Source organism: Phyllobates terribilis, unplaced genomic scaffold, assembly GCF_046119375.1.
Source record: "Phyllobates terribilis strain yellow unplaced genomic scaffold, ASM4611937v1 Scaffold_11__3_contigs__length_659146591, whole genome shotgun sequence".
Classification (NCBI taxonomy): Eukaryota; Metazoa; Chordata; class Amphibia; order Anura; family Dendrobatidae; genus Phyllobates; species Phyllobates terribilis.
Window position 1 is genome coordinate 397,259,844 of NW_027362771.1, and position 19,136 is coordinate 397,278,979.

Below are 19,136 nucleotides of genomic sequence, written 5' to 3' on the forward strand. Positions count from 1 at the left end.
GTGGCAGTAAGGAGCACCGGATCCATACCTGCCCGGAGAGGTCGGGAAACGCCTGTGTCTAGGTTCGCTCAGAGAGGTCGACCTAGACAAGAATAAATCCTCTCCATCTCTGCTGCTGTCAGTCTCAATTATCTGCGGGGAGAATCGTTATTTCGAACTAGCCCAACTTGACTCTGGAGCGGCCGGGAATCTTATTTCACAGGCCCTGGTAGAAAATTACCGCATTCCCACCAAACCTCTGGCTATACCTTTATCTGTCGCTGCTGTGGATGGGGGCCTCTTACCACGTCCCATCCAACTCATCACCGAATCCATAACTCTGCAGGTGGGAATGCTGCATTCTGAGAGCATCTCTTTTCATGTTCTGCCTGGACTCTCTCACGCCCTCTTACTAGGTCTACCTTGGCTCCAGACACATGCACCCGTGCATGACTGGCAGACCGGAGAAGTCCTTCGCTGGGGACAGGACTGTCATAAGACTTGTTTGGTTCCTGTTCATCCCGCCCGTCCTTCTCCTACCCCAACTAATCTACCTGGACTTCCGATTCCCTATTGGTCATTTGCTGATGTCTTTAATAAAAAGGAGGCAGAGACATTACCCCCTCATAGACCATACGACTGTCCTATCGACCTGTTACCCGGTACTACGCCTCCCCGTGGGCGTATTTACCCATTGTCCGCTGCTGAGACCCGGTCGATGTCTGAATATATTGAGGAGAATTTGGCCACGGGATTCATCCGGAAATCTACCTCCCCGGCGGGAGCAGGCTTCTTTTTCGTAAAAAAGAAGGACGGCTCTCTCCGTCCCTGTATAGACTATAGAGGCCTTAACCAGATCACGGTGAAGAATAAGTACCCCCTTCCGCTCATTCCAGAATTATTTGATCGTCTGAGGGGGGCTAGAATCTTCACCAAACTGGACCTCCATGGGGCTTACAACCTGGTCCGTATCCGTCAAGGGGATGAATGGAAGACTGCATTCAACACCCGGGACGGCCACTATGAATATCTGGTAATGCCCTTTGGTCTCTGTAACGCTCCTGCCGTCTTTCAAGAGTTGGTCAATGACATCTTCCGGGACCTTCTCTACTCCTGCGTAGTGGTGTACCTGGACGACATCTTGGTCTTCTCTCCGGATCTCCAGACTCACCGGAGAGACGTTCGTCAGGTCCTGCTCAGGCTCAGGCAGAATCACCTCTTCGCTAAATATGAGAAGTGCCTCTTTGAGCAGACCTCGCTTCCGTTTTTGGGCTACATTATTTCTCAGACCGGCCTACGAATGGATCCAGAGAAACTGTCTGCCATCGAGAAATGGCCCCGACCGGAGGGGTTGAAGGCCATTCAGCGGTTCCTGGGCTTCGCCAACTACTACCGCCTCTTCATACCGCACTTCTCTTCCCGGACTGCCCCAATTTCCGCGCTCACCCGTAAGGGCACTAATCCCAGAGAGTGGCCGCCCGAAGCAGAGGAGGCCTTTCTTTCCTTAAAACAGGCCTTCTCTTCCGCCCAGGTGCTGCATCGCCCAGATGGCAACAAGCAGTTCTTCCTGGAGGTTGACGCCTCCTCCTCTGGAGCCGGAGCGGTACTTACCCAAAAATCATCTTCCGGGAGAATGGTAACTTGTGGCTTCTTCTCCAAACTCTTCTCCTCTTCTGAGCACAACTATTCCATAGGAGATCGAGAGTTATTGGCCATCAAGCTGGCATTGGAGGAGTGGCGTTACCTGCTCGAAGGGGCTCTTCACCCGGTAATAATTTACACTGACCACAAGAACTTGGCTTACCTCCAGCATGCCCAGAGACTTAACCCGCGCCAAGCTCGGTGGTCCTTGTTTTTTGCTCGCTTTGATTTTATTCTTCATTTTCGCCCGGCTGACAAAAACATCAAGGCGGACGCCTTGTCCCGATCCTTTCTGGTGTCTGATCTCGAGGAAGAAGCGAAACACATCATCGATCCCGCCAGAGTAAAGCAGGTGGCTCCCGTGAGTCTAAATCGTCTCCCTCCCGGTAAGAGGTTCGTATCAGTACCTGATCGGGAGAAGATCCTACACTGGGGTCACTCGTCTAAACTAGCTGGCCACGCCGGTCAGAAAAAGACCCTCCAGCTTATTACCCGGCACTACTGGTGGCCTACCCTGCACAAGGACGTAATAGACTTTGTTTCTGCCTGTGTGTCCTGCGCCCGCAACAAGGTTCCGAGACATCTGCCAGCCGGTCGCCTCCTTCCGCTCCCAGTACCTGCAGCCCCCTGGCAGCATATAGCAATGGACTTTATAACTGATCTCCCCGTCTCTGCCGGTTGTACGGTCATTTGGGTGGTCGCTGACCGCTTTTCCAAGATGGCTCATTTCGTTCCCCTGCCAGGCCTCCCGTCTGCACCCGAGCTGGCTAAAGACTTTATCCGCCACATCTTCCGTCTTCATGGCCTGCCCCTCCACATCGTGTCGGATCGTGGGGTACAGTTCACCTCACGCTTCTGGAGAGCCACTTGTAAACTGCTAGACGTCACCCTGGACTTCTCCGCTTACCACCCACAGTCTAATGGTCAAGTGGAGCGGATCAATCAGAACCTGACCAGTTACCTCCGGCACTTTGTTAATGCCCACCATTCAGAATGGGTGGATCTCCTGCCATGGGCCGAATTTTCTTACAACAATCATGAGAGCGAATCTTTCTCCAAATCCCCGTTTTTTGTTGTCTTCGGTCAGCATCCTCGGATCCCATTTCCCGTCTCCACCTCGGTGGACAATCCGGCTGCGGAATCTCTTGTTAACAAATTTTCCTCCATATGGGAGAGTACCCGATCCGCACTCCTTCTGTCATCCGAGCGTATGAAAAGACATGCTGACAAAAAACGTCTGGATCCTCCTCAATTCCGTCCAGGGGATAAGGTCTGGCTCTCGTCCAAGTATGTCCGGCTCAAGATTCCTTCCTATAAGTTAGGGCTTCGGTTCATCGGTCCTCTGGAGGTCATCAGTCAGATCAACCCGGTGGCCTATAAATTGAAACTCCCGGCCAACTTGCGGATCCCTAACTCCTTCCATGTATCTCTCCTCAAACCTGTGGTACTTAACTCTTTTTCCAAGTCTACAGGTACGCCTCCTGCTCCGGTTTCCGCTGAAAACGAATTTGAGGTAGAGAACATTCTGGCCACCAAAAGGGTAAGAGGGAAGACCTTTTTTCTAGTAGATTGGAAGGGGTTTGGTCCTGAAGAGAGAACGTGGGAGCCCCGGGAGAACATCCATGCCCCTCTCATCCTAGCTAAATTTCTCTCTGGCCTAAAAAAGGGGGGGCCTAAAGGGGGGGGTACTGTAGCGCCGGCGTCCCTGCCCTCTGCTAGGCAGGGACGCTGTTCCCCTCACCCCTCTGCTCCGAGCCCGGCGTCCTCCTCCCGCTCTGCTGGCAGCGCGCGCTCCTTCCCGGCCACCGTGCTTAGGGCGCGCGCACGCGCGCTCCCCCCCTCTTAAAGGGGCCGCGCGCGCCGTCCTAAGGAGTCCCCGGCCAATGGCCGGAGGACTTCACCATATATAAGGCACCTCCTCCAAAATGGAGGTGCCCGAGCAATGTTGTTGCACAGTTCACTACTCTGCTTCAGTCCTCAGGTCCCGTTGCCAGTTACCTGCCAGTTACCTGCCAGAAACCTGCCAGTTTGCTGACTGTTTCCTGCCTGACATTCCTCCTACCTGCTTGCTAGCCTGAGGTCCGACGGTCTGCCTTCCTACTCCTGTCAGTCTGTCTATGGACCAGCTTGCCCGCTCACCTGGGAGCGCACATCTGCTACCTGCCTGCTAGCCTACCTGGAGGCTCCGCCGTCACGTGCTGTGACCACCTGCCATTCCAGAGACTCCTGCCCGCTCACCTGGGAGTGCACATCTGCTACCTGCCTGCTAGCCTACCTGGAGGCTCCGCCGTCACGTGCTGTGACCACCTGCCATTCCAGAGACTCCTGCCCGCTCACCTGGGAGCGCTCATCTGCTGCCTGTCTGTTGGCCTACCTGGAGGCTCCGCCGTCACGTGCTGTGACCACCTGCCATTCCAGAGACTCCTGCCCGCTCACCTGGGAGCGCTCATCTGCTGCCTGTCTGTTGGCCTACCTGGAGGCTCCGCCGTCACATGCTGTGACCACCCGTTTATCCAGAGACTCTCGCTTGCTCACCTGGGAGCACACATCTACCATCTGCCTGCTAGCCTACCTGGAGGCTCAGCCATCACAGGTCGTACCTACTCTTTACCCAGAGACTGCCCCGGTCACTTGCCGTGACCTCCTGCCCGTTCATCCAGAGACTGCCCCGGTCACTTGCCGTGACCTCCAGCCCGTTCACCCAGAGACTGTCCCGGTCACCTGCTGTGACTGCCTGCCCGTCTTCCCTGGTCGCCACCCGCTCCCTTACAAGGACCGCCCCCTTGTATAGTAGCTCAGAGGTTCCGCCTCCCAGACCCGTTACAGAGCGGGATGCGAATGTCTCTGCACCATTCAAACAGGGCTTTGCAGACCCCCGTTTTCAGGATCAACGAGCCCCGGCTGATTAGCATGATTTTCACCTATCTGAAGGAAAGATAACTTCGAAAGATGGAAATAGGTTCACATGGGCGTGTAATTGTTCAGAGTTTCATCCAGAAAAGTAAGACGATTTTTTCCTCACTTGTCATTCGTTTTTTTACAGCAGCAGCTATTAACCTCCTTTACGACATATGACGTATAGGTACGTCATAGGTCACCTCCCCCTGATTTCATCAGCTGTCATGTGCCCCTAACAGCCGTGGGTGGAATTTATGTTAAATACCGCTGCCAATCTCTGACAGCGGCATTTAACATGATCGAGTCGGAAGCATGGGCGTGCCTGTCACATAATCACGCGCCGTCAATGCCTTGGCATGACAACCCGGGGTCTGCAGGAGACCCCTGTGGTTGTCACTGCCAAACAGCTGTGAGCCCACCCATTGGCCGGCGTTAAAAGCAAATAAGCATTTTTGTTACACAAATCAGATGATCGCAGCTTCTAGTCTCCTGTGGAGACTATTGAAGCCAGTAAAAAGTTAAAAAAAAAAGTTTTAAAAATATAAATAAAAAAAATATAAAAGTTCAAATCACCCTCCTTTCGCCCCATTCAAAATAAAACAATAAAAAAAAATCAAAAATACACATATTTGGTATCACCGGGTTCAGAATCGCCCGATCTATCAATATATAAAAAAAATTAATCAGATCAGTAAACTGCGTAACAAGACAAAAATCAAAACACCAGAATTACGTTTTTTTGGTCGCTGCAACATTGCAATAAAATGTAATAACGAGCGATCAAAACATTGTATCTAGACCAAAATGGTATCAATAAAAACGTCAGCTCGGCGTGCAAAAAAAAAAAAGCCTTCACCCAACTCCAGATACTGAAAAATGGAGATGCTGCGGGTCTCAGAAAATGGCGTCATTTTTTTTTCTTTTTTACAAACTTTGGACTTTTTTTCACCACATAAATAAAAAAGAACCTATACATGTTTGGTATCTACGAACTCGTAATGATCTGAAGAATCATAATGGCAGGTCAGTTTTAGTGAACATGGTAAAAAAAAAAAAAATTGTGGAATTGCACTTTTTTTTGCAATTTCACCACACTTGGAATTGTTTTCCCTTTTTCCAGTACACAATATGGTAAAATCAATGGTGTCGTTCAAAAGTACAACTCGTCCCGCAAAAAACAAGCCCTCATACGGCCATATTGACGGAAAATAAAAAATTTATGGCTCTGGGAAGAAGGGGAGGAAAAAATGAAAACGCAACAACAGAAAAACCCAAAGTGGTGAAGGAGTTAATCATTTACAGGACCATTTACAGTTTCCTGTCACAGAACTGCAATGTGCCAAAAATGGATGTTATACTGTGGCTCCATATGACATCAGATTTTTTTTTATGCACCCATAGACTTGAATGGGTGAGAATCATCCGTTTTATGGAAGACCCTTGTACATGCTGCAATGTTTTTCACACACCGATTCAGTGAAAACAAATCGTTCATCTGCATTGCCTCACGGTATAACATTGGTCCGAGTGCTGTCCGTAAATACAGCCGTGCTGTCCGAAAATAGGGCCGTGTGAATGAGCCCTTGAAGTGCGGCCCCCTCAATGGGCAGACCATCAGGCGCCAGGCCACCTGTATATACTGGCTCCTAACAAGTATATGTTACTGAATTTGTCTTAAAAGAATCGTCCAATGGCAGAAATTTATGGCATGTGTCAATTAATGTGTAGCCCACTTTCTGGGTGGAGAATAAGGCGCCAGATATCTACAAGACCCTGACATAAATCTGTTACTAGTTTTGACTAAAGGGGTGATCTCATGAAAGACAATTATGCCACATCCACATCACAGGATATGCCATACACAATAAATGTCGGCCCCATAAGACCTGCACACATCTCCAGAACCCCCTTTTTCAACTTGGGCAACACGGTGGCTCAGTGATTAGCACTCCAGCCTTGCAGTGCTGGGGTCCTGGGTTAAAATCCCACCAAGGACAAGATCTGCAAGGAGTTTATATGTTCTCCCCGTGTTTGTGAGGGTTTCCTCCGGTTTCCTCCCACACTCCAAAGACATACTGATAGGGAATCTAGATTGTGAGCCCCAATGGGGACAGTGATGATGTCTGTAAAATGCTGCGGAATATGATGGTGCTATATAAGCAATGCACAGTAAAACTTTGTGGAAGTGACAGGAGTGGTGGCCGAGCATCTGGCGTCTCTCTATTCACTGCTATGTGCATTCCTATGTTCTCCAACCTGCAGAACTACATCTCTCAGGAAGCTCTGACAGCCAGCAGAAAGTCACAGGCACTGACCACTGATTGAGACGGATTGGAGGCAAAAAGACAGCTGGCACCTTCCCTTTGTGGCACAGCTTTTCTTATAATGATTCACGCCACAACCACTGTCATCGTGGAGGCAGATGACAGTGCACAATATGCATCTGATACAACCTTCCATTACTGCCTTGAAACATATGTGCTTCCTGCAGTTATTGATTTGCTCAGGATGTTCTGAATATATATATATATATATATATATATATATATATATATATATATATAGCGTCTGCATTATTGGGGGCTATATGAGTGGCCGTGATGAACCTGGTACGTTTTGTGGGTTTTCAGCATCAGTTGTCCTATCAGAATATCTACAGCATCACTTGTTCCTGTCTCATATACACCATAGGGCAGGAGAAATCGCTTATAATACAGGGTGATTTAACCAGCTGAAGTCTAGAGGAAACAGAATAAGTCATCCTGGTTCACTTTTACATTTTAGATATAGGAGCACTTGAGATCTTAAGAATGATAAGGGTGGGGTCAACAACAACTCTCCGGCCAAAACTAAAAGTATAAAGCCATTTGAAACACTTCACGCATGAGAATGAATAGAATTGTGTTTTGTATTCTGGTTTTAATTTTTTTTTTAACAAACCCATTCCTATGCAGATTCTTAAGAAACAGTGTGATTTCGTCAGAGATTTTAATAGCACATTGGTGTGAATTAATTTTATTTCTGTCTCAGCGGTGTACTAACATTTTGGGGGCTAATGCCTTGGTTATCATTCAACAATTCATTCACCACTGAGACCATTAAAGGGGTTTTCTGAGATCCTAAAATTGTTGCCAAAGTGAAGGAAAAAGTATGAAATAACAAAAGAACCTATAATCTCCTTTTAAAGGAAATCTGTCACCTCCAAATCTGGTGCCATCTGCAGGTAAATGGCATTTACATCATGTCAGGCTGGTTTACTGAAAAAGTAGGTACAGGGAGAAAATAATGTTATATTCTCCCTGCAAGTGCTCACTTCCAGTCATCAGGGCGGTGCAGGGGGCTGTGACAGTCATCGTTCACTACGCAGTGTGTGTGTGCATATTTGGCTGTCACTTAAGGTGCAGGGGTGTAATGACAGCACGATCACTGTGTAGTGAGTGGAGATGGATACATCTCCCTAAATTGGAAATGGCTGCAGGGAGAATATAACTACATTTCCCCCCTGTAGCTGCCCTTCCAAGAAAAAAAAAACAGCCTAACATAACTTAAACACTACTTACCTGCAGATTACAGCTGTATCGGTGACCAGTTTCCTTTAAATCATCTGTCTGTCTTTGCTTACTTGGCTACATGATGATGTTGTCTTTTCCCCACCTGACCGCTGCAGCCAATTACTTTCTTCAGCGGTATTTAAAATGAGATCACTGAGGCCAGTAATCGGCTAAAGCATCATGTGACCATACAGACATTTCATCATCGCAGCTAGGTAAACTAAGACTGTATATCACAGCAAAGAGGTAAATCCTATTAGTACCAGTCAACACAAAAGCTCACAGAAACTGTACTTTATTAGATAAATTAAAATTCAACTTTTATTAAATATCTTTTAAAATCCTGTTCTCATTATTAAAACAACAAACCACACTATCAGTGCACAAATCAGAAAATGAAGAGGGGTGTGCCTAACCCTGTATTGGCACTACCTAGCCCAACTTGCACCGGAGGTTGGCACCCTATATCCTGGGCCATGGCACCCCGCTCCTCGACGACTCACCCTCCTCTCCCTATATCACCCTATATTGACAGTAAACAGTTAGGAAAGTGCAAATAGTGCAAAAAGATTTTTTGAAGTAGAGTCGTATTATTTTATTTCATCAGATAGCAAACGGTAGAAAAATTATAATGTCTGCAGCCCTGATCAGTGCAATTAGCTGCAGACATACCAGTAAAAAAGAAGAAAAACAAAGAAGTATGCCCTGGAGATTTTGGTAAAATCCTACATATATTTCAGTAGTAAAGAATTAAATCCATTAATATGGAATAACAGATTCATAATCTAATTATAAGTTTGAGGACCAGAAAAATTAGAATATCAAAAATTCAATAACATGCAATGTCAGGATGTAAATTTTCTGAAACCAATACAAATTATTATATATAGGATATCCAAGCACAGTGACTCAGAATCACAAAATTATAACATGATTGTAAATTTCTGATTACACATATAATATTTCATATACAATACCATACTCCAAGCAAAAACTAAAAAACTAAGACTGGCAGGGAGCACTTCTGGTCAAATATTTTAAGATCTAAGAAAACATCTTTAAGAACAATTCTTAAGGAGGGCATGTAAGCTCTCCTGACATGACTGTTTCAGTAATACCCATATTACCTGTAAGACGACAATGCCGCTCTGTTATTTCTAAGACAAATGTATGAACAGATTGCTCCATGCCAACATTCTCCTTCAGGTGGGCATGTCCCTTCAATCTGATAGGACAGCACTTATTGGATAGTGTCACCCTGTGTAAGGACACGCCTGCAGATGGTAACACCTAGTTGTCCATTAATTGAGGAAATTCTAGGAGGAATAACAGAGGAACGGCACAACAAATTTAAAAGAAATGATGCTCCAAAATGATTCCACGGGGACCACAATTATTTACAATAACAGACATGGCTGGAGAGCTGATGGGTTTACTTTCAGAGCTTGGCAACACCTTTTGAAAACCAAAGTATACACTTTATTTGTACTCTCAGACTCGGACTGGCCCACTGGGGAACAGGTGAATCCTCCGGTGGACCCCCGTGCTGCAGTTGGCCCCCATCCTATAGTAGACACAAAACATTCACAGTGTGCAGACAAAAAAAACCATTCATCTGGGCATCATTGTGGTTCAGTGGTTAGCACTGTAGCCTTACAGTGCTGGGGTCGTAGGCTCAAATCCCACCAAGGACATCTGTGAGGAATTTCTATGTTCTGCGTGGGTTTCCTTCCACACTCCAAAGACATACTGATAAGGTATCTAGATTGTGAGCCCCAATGGGGACAGTGATGATGAAGTCTGTAAAGTGCTGTGGAATTACCGGTGCTATATATGTGGGTAAAATACATTTATTTAAAAACTACCCAGTTTATTATAAAGAAGCATAGGTAAAATTGTGAATGGAGGGTAATGTAATATTTGCATGTTGTTAATGGCTGCACCAGTAGTCAATGTTACTGGTGAACCCTGGCACCCTAATCCGACACCGTGTACACCAACGTACGATATATCTCATCAGGTTAGCACGCTGGATATTTCTGCACGCATCAGCTTTACGCTTACTACAATTTCATTCTATCAATATCATCAGGATTTGTAAGAATTAATCTTATTCAGCATTTATATTCTTTCCCTATTACAACGGATCAGTGCTATTCTCAGATCGTCTTATTCCACCTTATTTCAATCAGTGTTACATAATAGGGAAGGCGAGCCAGGAGGGAATCCCGAATACTGGGCTATAAATACCAGGTAGAGAGGAATCGCTTGTATTCACAGAATAGATGAAGTAGAAACCACCCATCCTGCTGCAGACAGCTCACTGGCAGCACCATGACCACAGCGTGTGTGTGTATATATATATATATATATATATATATATATATATATATATATATATATATATCCCCTGCATGGAGTGGGGAGCTGCAGTATTGGTGTAAGCAGAGCTCTAGCACATCCAGAAGTGTCTGACTCCTCCAGTGCAGTGATGGAGAGCACAACACACCCAGTTTCCATCACACCCAGCAGAGCTGCTCTGCACCAGCGCCTGTGCCCTCACACACAGCGCCCGTGCCCGGTCACTGGGCAGCACATTGCAGGCTGATGGCTCTTCCTCCAGGCACATGCATGACTTCATAGTTATTGTGCTGCACCATGCCAGTCCTGCTGTCATCCCCATCACACAGGTGCAGCTGACAAGCCCAGAACACAACCCACTATTCCCAACCACCTGTATAATAAATCCTGGCCTTCACCTCTATGACATGCACAGGACCAGCCCGGTACACAAAGAAGCATCGCTGCTCTTACCCTGCAGTCTCCCGCTATCTCTCTCAGTAAGTGATGTCCAGCAAGGGTACCGCTTCTATCCTCCGACCAATAGGTGGCGACATTCCAGCAGCGCATACAAAGGCTTGACTACAGATTAAGCAGCCGCCATCTTTACTCAGGTATGAAAGAGGCAAACGAACAAGTATCTTATTCTGCCAGGCATTTATTCTTTACCACCTGAGAGTACTAATACCGAAGTAAGTAAAATAGCGACCAACCTTAGTAAGGAACGGTCTCAGTCACATGAGAAAGGTAACTGTTCGCTGTGTTTCCAGCAGTAAAGATGGCTAACGTTACCCTAAGGGAAGAGTGACGTCATCACAGGTAACGAGTGACTCACAAGTCAGCTTTTCTAGCCAAGAGCATCATGGGAAATGTAGTTTATAAAGATGGATTATGTGACAATGTAGCTGTAAGGGCGGATTCCTGAGAGGATTTAATTTCATGTAGTTATTAAACATACATATACATATTTAATAACTATATACAGCTACATCAACGTTACCTACAAACATAACTATATACAATTACATGAACATTATATATATTTATTATATAATATATAGATATATAAAATATACATTATATATATTATATTATATACACATATAGGTTTATATACATACATAACTTTTAAAACATTTTCTAAAAATATATGTTTTAATTTCACCATTAGCTGTACTAACAGTAGTATATATATATTACATAATTATATACAGTTATGGTTGTTAAAGTTAATGCAGCTGTGTACAGGTTGTGTATATATATATATATATATATATGTGTATATAGTTATGGTCGATATAATTATATATATACGTTTCAGTATAGTAATCACAGGGAACGGATGGGTTACCATGGCAGCCAGGAGGGTCTTATTGAATACCTCCATGGCTGTCATTGTCGTCCTCTTGTGAAGCACGGCCTTGGGCTCAGCTTCATAGGAGGAAACTATTTCTTGTAGTATTGCAATACATAGTATGAGCGATCGAATGATCGCAGGTCCAGTCCCCTGAAGAGACTAAATAATAAAGCAAAAATGTTAAAATATAAAAAACTTTAATTGTCTTCCATTTACCGCTCAAAAATTAAAAGACAATAAAAAAAATAAACATGTTTGGCAAAGTGTGATCTACGAAAATATAAAATTATTTAAACCGTACGGTAATTGCCTAAAAGTTTAAAATTGAAATGCAAGAATTTATAGTTTTCAGTCACAGGACCCCCCCCCCCCCCCAAAAAAAAAAATACAATGAGAAGCAATCACAACCTAGTATTTACCCCCAAAATGGTATCAATAAAAATGTTAGCTCCATGCAGAATAAACAATCGCCCTAAGATAGGTACAAAAATTAAAAAAAGTTACAGATCACAGAAAATAAGGACACAAGCAAAATAGTTTTTGACAAAATTCAGATTTTTTTTAAATCACTCAAGTAGAAAATCAACCTTATTACTTTGGTATCGATGGAATTGTACTGATCTGGAGAATCAAATTTGCTGGTAATTTTTTATAGCACAATGGCAACCGTAAAAACAAAACCCCCAAAACAATGGCATAATTGCATTTTTTTTTCTCACTCTATTATCTCAAATAATGAACCAAATGGGAAAACCCATATAATTATCCCTCTCTAAACAGGCTATAAAATGTAACTTTTAATATTTATATTAAAATGTAGAGGGTATTAAAATATTATCCCTAATCAGCCAAAATGATAAATAGACTAAAATCGATGACGTCTGTCGCATGACCTGTCACATGATTAAATTACGTCATGGAAGGTCCTTTCACACCACCGCGAGCCTTACAAGAGACCGGACGCAGCTGAGAAAAGACCGGGGGCCATCGGAAGGTGAGTATATGTTTATTTTTTATGTAAAATTCTTTTTTTAACAGGTACTATGGTACCCGGGTCTGGAGCAGAGTCTCCTCTTCTCCAGACCTGGGTACCATCCACACATTGAATCGCTTAATATCCGTATGTACCCAAGTAGGGATGCGGATATTAAGCGATTCAATGCAAGTCAATGGTGGCTATTACGCTGCGTGTCCGCAAAATTAATGGACTTGCTGCGTATTTTTCCGCAATGATAATGCGCAGCGGAAATGTCCGCTGCATGTGCACAGCACATGCGGATTATCATTGGGGACCACGGGGCACGTATTACCAAGCATTTTTTAAGTGTTTTCGCTGCGGAAATTCCACCGCAAAAACCCTTGAAAAACACATAGTGGGCACGCGGCCTTAAAATATTATCCCTAATCATCCAAAATGATAAATAGACTAAAATCGATGACACTCTGATTGTACCATGGGCCGTCATCACTAGAGCTGAATGGGATAAATAAATCTCAGCACATGTCCTCCCAACATGTTTCACCGCACTAGCGGCGTCATCAGGGGATAGGACACTAACATGAACATACAGATAGCTCTGTACTTGGCCGCATTCATGTTTCCTTCAATTGCAACCAGTCGTCATTCATGTTAATGTCCCATCCCCTGATGATGCCGCTAGTGCGGTGAAACATGTTGGGGGGATATGTGCTGAGATTTATTTATCTCATTCAGGTCTAGTGATGCCACCCCACGGTACCATCAGAACGTTATCGATTTTAGTCTATTTATTATTTTGGCTGATGAGGGATAATATTTTAAGGCTGTGTGCCCACTATGCATTTTTCAAGCGTTTTTGCCGCTGAATTTCCGCAGCGAAAACGCTTAAAAAACGCTTGGTAATACGTTGCCCCATGGTCCCCAATGATAATCCAGATGTGCTGTGCACATGCTGTGGAAATTTCCGCTGCGGATTATCATTGCGGAAAAATATGCAGCATGTCCATAAATTTTACGGACACGCAGTGTAATTGCCGCCATTGCAACTTGCATTGAATTGCTTAATATCAGCATGACTACATGTGCACATGCGGATATTAAGCGATTCAATGTGCAGATGGTACCCGGGTCTGGAGAAGAGGAGACTCTCCTCCAGACCCGGGTACCATGGTACCTGTTAAAAAAAGAATTTAAAATAAAAAATAAACATTATACTTACCTTCTGATGGCCCCTGGTCTTTTCTCCGCTGCGTCTGGTCTCTTGTACGGCTCGCGGTGGTGTGAAAGGACCTTCCATGATGTCATTTAGTCATGTGACAGGTCACCAAAGAAATCATTCAAAATTGTAGGGCACATACAGTATATACTGTATATCACTAGGCAGAGAGCCTACCCAAGTAAAGTCACATTGGCAATAAATTCAATACCTGAGATGCAGTGGAGAGCGATAGAGCGCAAGGGGCTCCACTGTCAGCGCCTCCACCCCGACCCGCGTTTCGGTCCTGCCTTCGTCAGGGGGCATGCCTTTGGTGGCACATTATTGAACGCTTTATAGGGGTAATATATCTATGTATATAATTTTTGCTCTATGATATATGAGAGATGTAAATATATTGTATACTATGCTATGCTACTGTTACATTGTAGCTCCACTGCTGTGCGTCCCATGCGTACACAGCTGCCTGCACGTTTGCACTTTTTACCCCCATATTTCCTGATAATTATTTCTAATAAAGAATTTTTTTTATGATTATATAAATTTTGTGGCCCTTGAGTGTCTTTTTGACCTGTTGCTGTTTTCTTAATATGGAGGTTAGTAATGGTTGTCTGAGGAATGTTCTGCCACAATGAATGCGCTTGGGCTCACTAATCATCAAGATCCGCTGCTGGCAGCTCCCTGTGTACTTGCCGATCAATGATGTCTTAGATGTGCTCGATAGGAGACAAGTCCGGAGACTCTGCAGGCCATGGTGACACTTTTAGGCCATGCAGGCTGCTCACAGTAGCTCGAGCAACATGTGGTCTGGTGTTGTCATGTTAAAAAACGGCTCTTGGGATACATTGGAGAAATGGCCTTACATCACCAAGTCAGTGTAAGATTAAGTTCACATGAGCATATAAAAAGTCATCTGTGTTTAATTGAGAAAAAACGAGCGATTTTCGTCTCAATTGTCATTCTTGTGCAATCCTTATGGCATCCGTTTTTATACAGTAACACGTATTAAAATATTCAAAACAAAATACAGTTTCCTGTGTTAATGAATTGCAATGTATCTGTAAAAATCAGATGCTTTATGATTGCTCCATGTAGGATTAGATTTTTTTTTGCGCACCTATAGACTTGAATAGGCAGGTCTCATCCAACACACGATAGAAACTAGTGCATGCTGCAAAAAAATGTTAAGTGCTAATTCGGTTCATGAAAATAATGCTCATCTGAACAGCCTAATTGAATAACATTGATCTTAGTGCTGTCCGTGTGATGTCAATTTTTTACAGACAGCATTCGGACCGAAAATACGGTTGTGTAAACATGGCTTAATGCCGAGCTCTTACTGCACTTAGAATTAAAACTAAATGGGTCCGGTTACCTACATTATGCAATCCCACATCATAATCCCTTGAGTAGGATCAGTGTGACGCTCCTTCGTGAAGGCCTCTTCATGACGTTACCCACATGTTCACCAGACCAATCTCTGGCTATTATTGACTTCCATTGCTTTATTCCAACCTCTGTTCTCCATCTAGAGACCACATAGGCAAATCCATGAAGATGTCTTCATGAGGGAACTTTACATCAGACCTACTCCTGAGATTAAGGTGTGGGGTGGCATAATGTTTGTTTGCCGAACACTTTTATTCTTCATTCCAAGTACACTTGCCGCTCAATGCTACATTGATTTTGTGGTGAAACCTGTGTTACGACCATTTCTCCAAAGTGTATCGGGATCAGTTTTTCAACATGACAGGGCACATGTTGCTCATACTGCTGGTGGCAGCCTGTATGGCCTAAATATGCTATCATGGCCTTCTTGAGTCTCTGGTCTCCCATCGAGCACATTCAGGATGTCATTGATCAGCATTTGCAAAGGGAACTAACTGCCAGCATCGGATCTTGATGATTTGCGTGCTAAGTGTTAGTGTGACTGAACATTCCCTCAGACAACAATTACCGTATATACTAGAGTATAAGCCGACTTTTTCAGCACATTTTTTATGCTGAAAAAGCCCCCCTGGGCTTATACTCGAGTATATACTTACATTCCGGCTGTGGAGGGTGGTGTGTGGGGGAGCGGCGGCGGAGGAGCGGGGCACAGGCAGTAGCCGGCTGCTGCAGCTACCACGTGTGCCCGCTGCTAAAAAAACTGAATATTCACTCCTCTCCACTCCCATGGGCGTGGAAAAGAGTGAATATTCATTCTCTTTAGTAGCGGGCACACAGGATCGCAGTGCCGCAGCACGAGCCATGGCTGTGTCTACAGTGTGCGCTATTAAAGAAAATGCAGCTCACCTCAGCGTCTGAGGGCGCATGGCAGTGACGTCATGCACTGCTTAGATGCTGAGATCAGCTGCTGGCAGAACAGAACGCTGCGCTGAAGCAGAGAGAAGGAAGGTGAGTTGAAGTGTTTATTTTTTTCATGTGTGCAGTGATGGGGGCCATGCTTACCAGGATGGGGATGGGGATGGGGGGCCATGGATACCAGGACAGGGGTCCATGCATACCAGGACAGGGGTCCATGCATACCAGGACAGGGGTCCATGCATACCAGGACAGTGGTTCATGCATACCAGGACAGGGGTCCATGCACACCAGGATTAGGGTCCATGCTTACCAGGATTGGGGGATGAGAGAGCCATGCATACCAGGATTGGGGATGAGGGAGCAATGCGCACCAGGATGAAGAAATTTACCAGTAGCTGCTGCATTTCCCACCCTAGGATTATACTCGAGTCAATAAGTTTTCCCAGTTTTTTGGGGGTAAAATTAGGTACCTCGGCTTATATTCGGGTCTGCTTATACTCTAGTAGATACGGTAATCTCATTGATAACATGCCAAAGCGTGTAAGTGTGTGTATTTCTGCACTGACTTCATACTCAATACTGAATAAATCAAGTTGTTTTGAAAATCTTTCCATTTTTTTTATAAGTTGTATATTATTAACATATCTGTCAATCCTGTGATTTCCAGAATTCCACGACTTTTCCGTCATGGTGCTTCAATTTCAATGTTGAAGAGTGTAATTTCATAATCATGATCACAATGTCCTTTTACGTAATGGACAATAATGATGGGTGTTCGTTTATTTGCACGGGCACCTCATGAAACTTTGTATCCTTATTTGTATGTTTTAATTGATTTTATGGGTTTGTCTGTTATATTGTTACAAATAAATAAAATAGTTTTGTTTTTTTTTATATTTACTTGATTGTTGAGCTAATTTACAACACTTACACTGCTTTAGTTTCTGTACGTTTTAAAGTAGCACTTAGAAAACATTTGGTAGTGCATGCTTGCTCTCTTTTGATATTTACTTAAGAACTTTAGTTTCGGTTGAAGTTTCCCTGTAAGTAAATATTTCTGATATCAAACATGTATTTAAAAATGGTCACATTTGACATTTTGGCCAGGAATTGGTAAAATGTAATATATTCAAAATGTCTGCATTTCTTCTCCAGATTACAGGGTTATTGAAGGCTTTGCCTCTAGGAAAAAGGTTTCCAAGCTGCATCCAATATACATGTAAATTCTATTGCACTCATCATTTACAGCTGCACTGCGGTTACTCTGGCAAGGACACCCCCACAGGAATTCCAGATACTATTTTCTTGTGTAACAGGACCAAAGGCGAAACAATAACTGTGTTTAACTGGTGAGTAGGTATAAATCTCTACCAGTACATATCTAGGGAAAAGTCTAATAGTTCTAAAATATGAGATTCACAAAGACTTAAAGGGGTATTCCCATCTCCCAGATCCTCTCACAATATGTAGTATGTGTAATAATAATAATATTAGAAAATACCTCCAATTAGAGATTTAGTATATTTTTTCTGATCCGCTATGTCTCTTTCCTCATGTGCAGGCATTGCAGGACCTTAGGTATCCATGGTTACGACCACTGATATAGTGAGAGCTAGTTTCTAGTGGTCGTAACCATGGATACCTAAGGTCCTGCAATGCCTGCACATGAGGAAAGAGACATAGTGAATCAGAAAAACTATACTAACTCTCTAATTGAGGATATTTGCTAATATTATTATTATTATTATTATTATTAAACCCATTACATATTGGGACAAGATCTTTGAAATGGGAATACCCCTTTAATGCAAGAGTTAAAAAAGGGAAAAGACGCCTATTATTAAAATATGCTATTACATATGAGGACCTTAAAAGGAATCTGTCAGTAGGATCAACCCTCCTAAGCCGTCTATATGGTCATGTAGGTCATAGGAAGCTGAATAAAATTATACCTTTATATCAGTGCTCCGATGTCTTATTCCAGAGAAAAACACATTTTTCTTATGTGTAAATGATCTGTTGAGGTCTATGGGCCGGACAATGAACTGAGAATCTGCCTCCAGAGCTTATTATAAAAGAAAAGGGTTGTTACCACTGTGATATGTAATGGTCGCTGTCTGCTCTCCTGATCTCACTGCAGAGTTGTGTGTGACTTGACACATCTGCAGGTTCCTCTCAGCTTCAGCTTTCATCACAGGCAGACAGTGTTGCTACAATGTGGCAATACAGCAGAGCTCAGAGAGAAGTAGCAAAATGTGTTTGTTGTATATAAAAAATTCAGTTCTACTGCAATGTGTTAGTTACAGTGCCTTGAAAACTTTTCCACATTTTTTCACATTACACCCACAATGCAAAAGTTTTTTTATTTGGATTTTATGTGCTATACCAACACAAAGTAGCAAGTATTTGTGAAATGTAAAGGAAATTATACATATTATTCAGTCCCCCTTAGTCAATACTTTGTAGGACCACCTTTCGCTGCAATTACTGCTGCAAGTCTTTTAAGTCTTTTGGGGTATGTGTCTACCAGTTTTGCACATCTAGAGGCTAAAATGTTTGCCCATTCTTCTTTTCAAACTAGCTGAAGCTCATTGAGATTGGATGGAGAGTGTATGTGAACAGCAATTTTCACGTCTTGCCACAGATTCTCAATGGGATTTAGGACTGGACTGTGACAGGGCCATTGAAACACATGAATATGCTTAGATCTAAACCATTCCATTGTAGCTCTGGCAGTATGTTTAGGGTCTTTGTCCTATTGGAAGTTGAACCTACACTCCAGTCTTAAGTCTTTTGCAGCCTCTAACACGTTTTCCTCCAGGATTGCCCTGTATTTAGCTTCATCCATCTTCCCATCAACTCTGGCCA

The 19,136-nt window shown here is 43.8% G+C and overlaps 1 protein-coding gene across 2 annotated transcripts in view; it reads right to left on the bottom strand.

Moving 5' to 3' along the window:
- Window positions 1–11,035, bottom strand: part of LOC141166394 (tropomodulin-2-like) — a 95,810-nt gene extending 84,775 nt beyond the window's left edge. The window contains exon 1 of one of the 2 annotated variants that reach the window (XM_073653040.1): window positions 10,884–11,035. The gene's annotated coding sequence lies outside the window, so the exon portion shown is untranslated. Of the gene's footprint in view, window positions 1–9,196; window positions 9,306–10,883 lie in introns of those variants that run through there. The other variant, XM_073653041.1, reaches the window with a different exon arrangement.
- Between the last annotated feature and the right edge of the window lie 8,101 nt (window positions 11,036–19,136).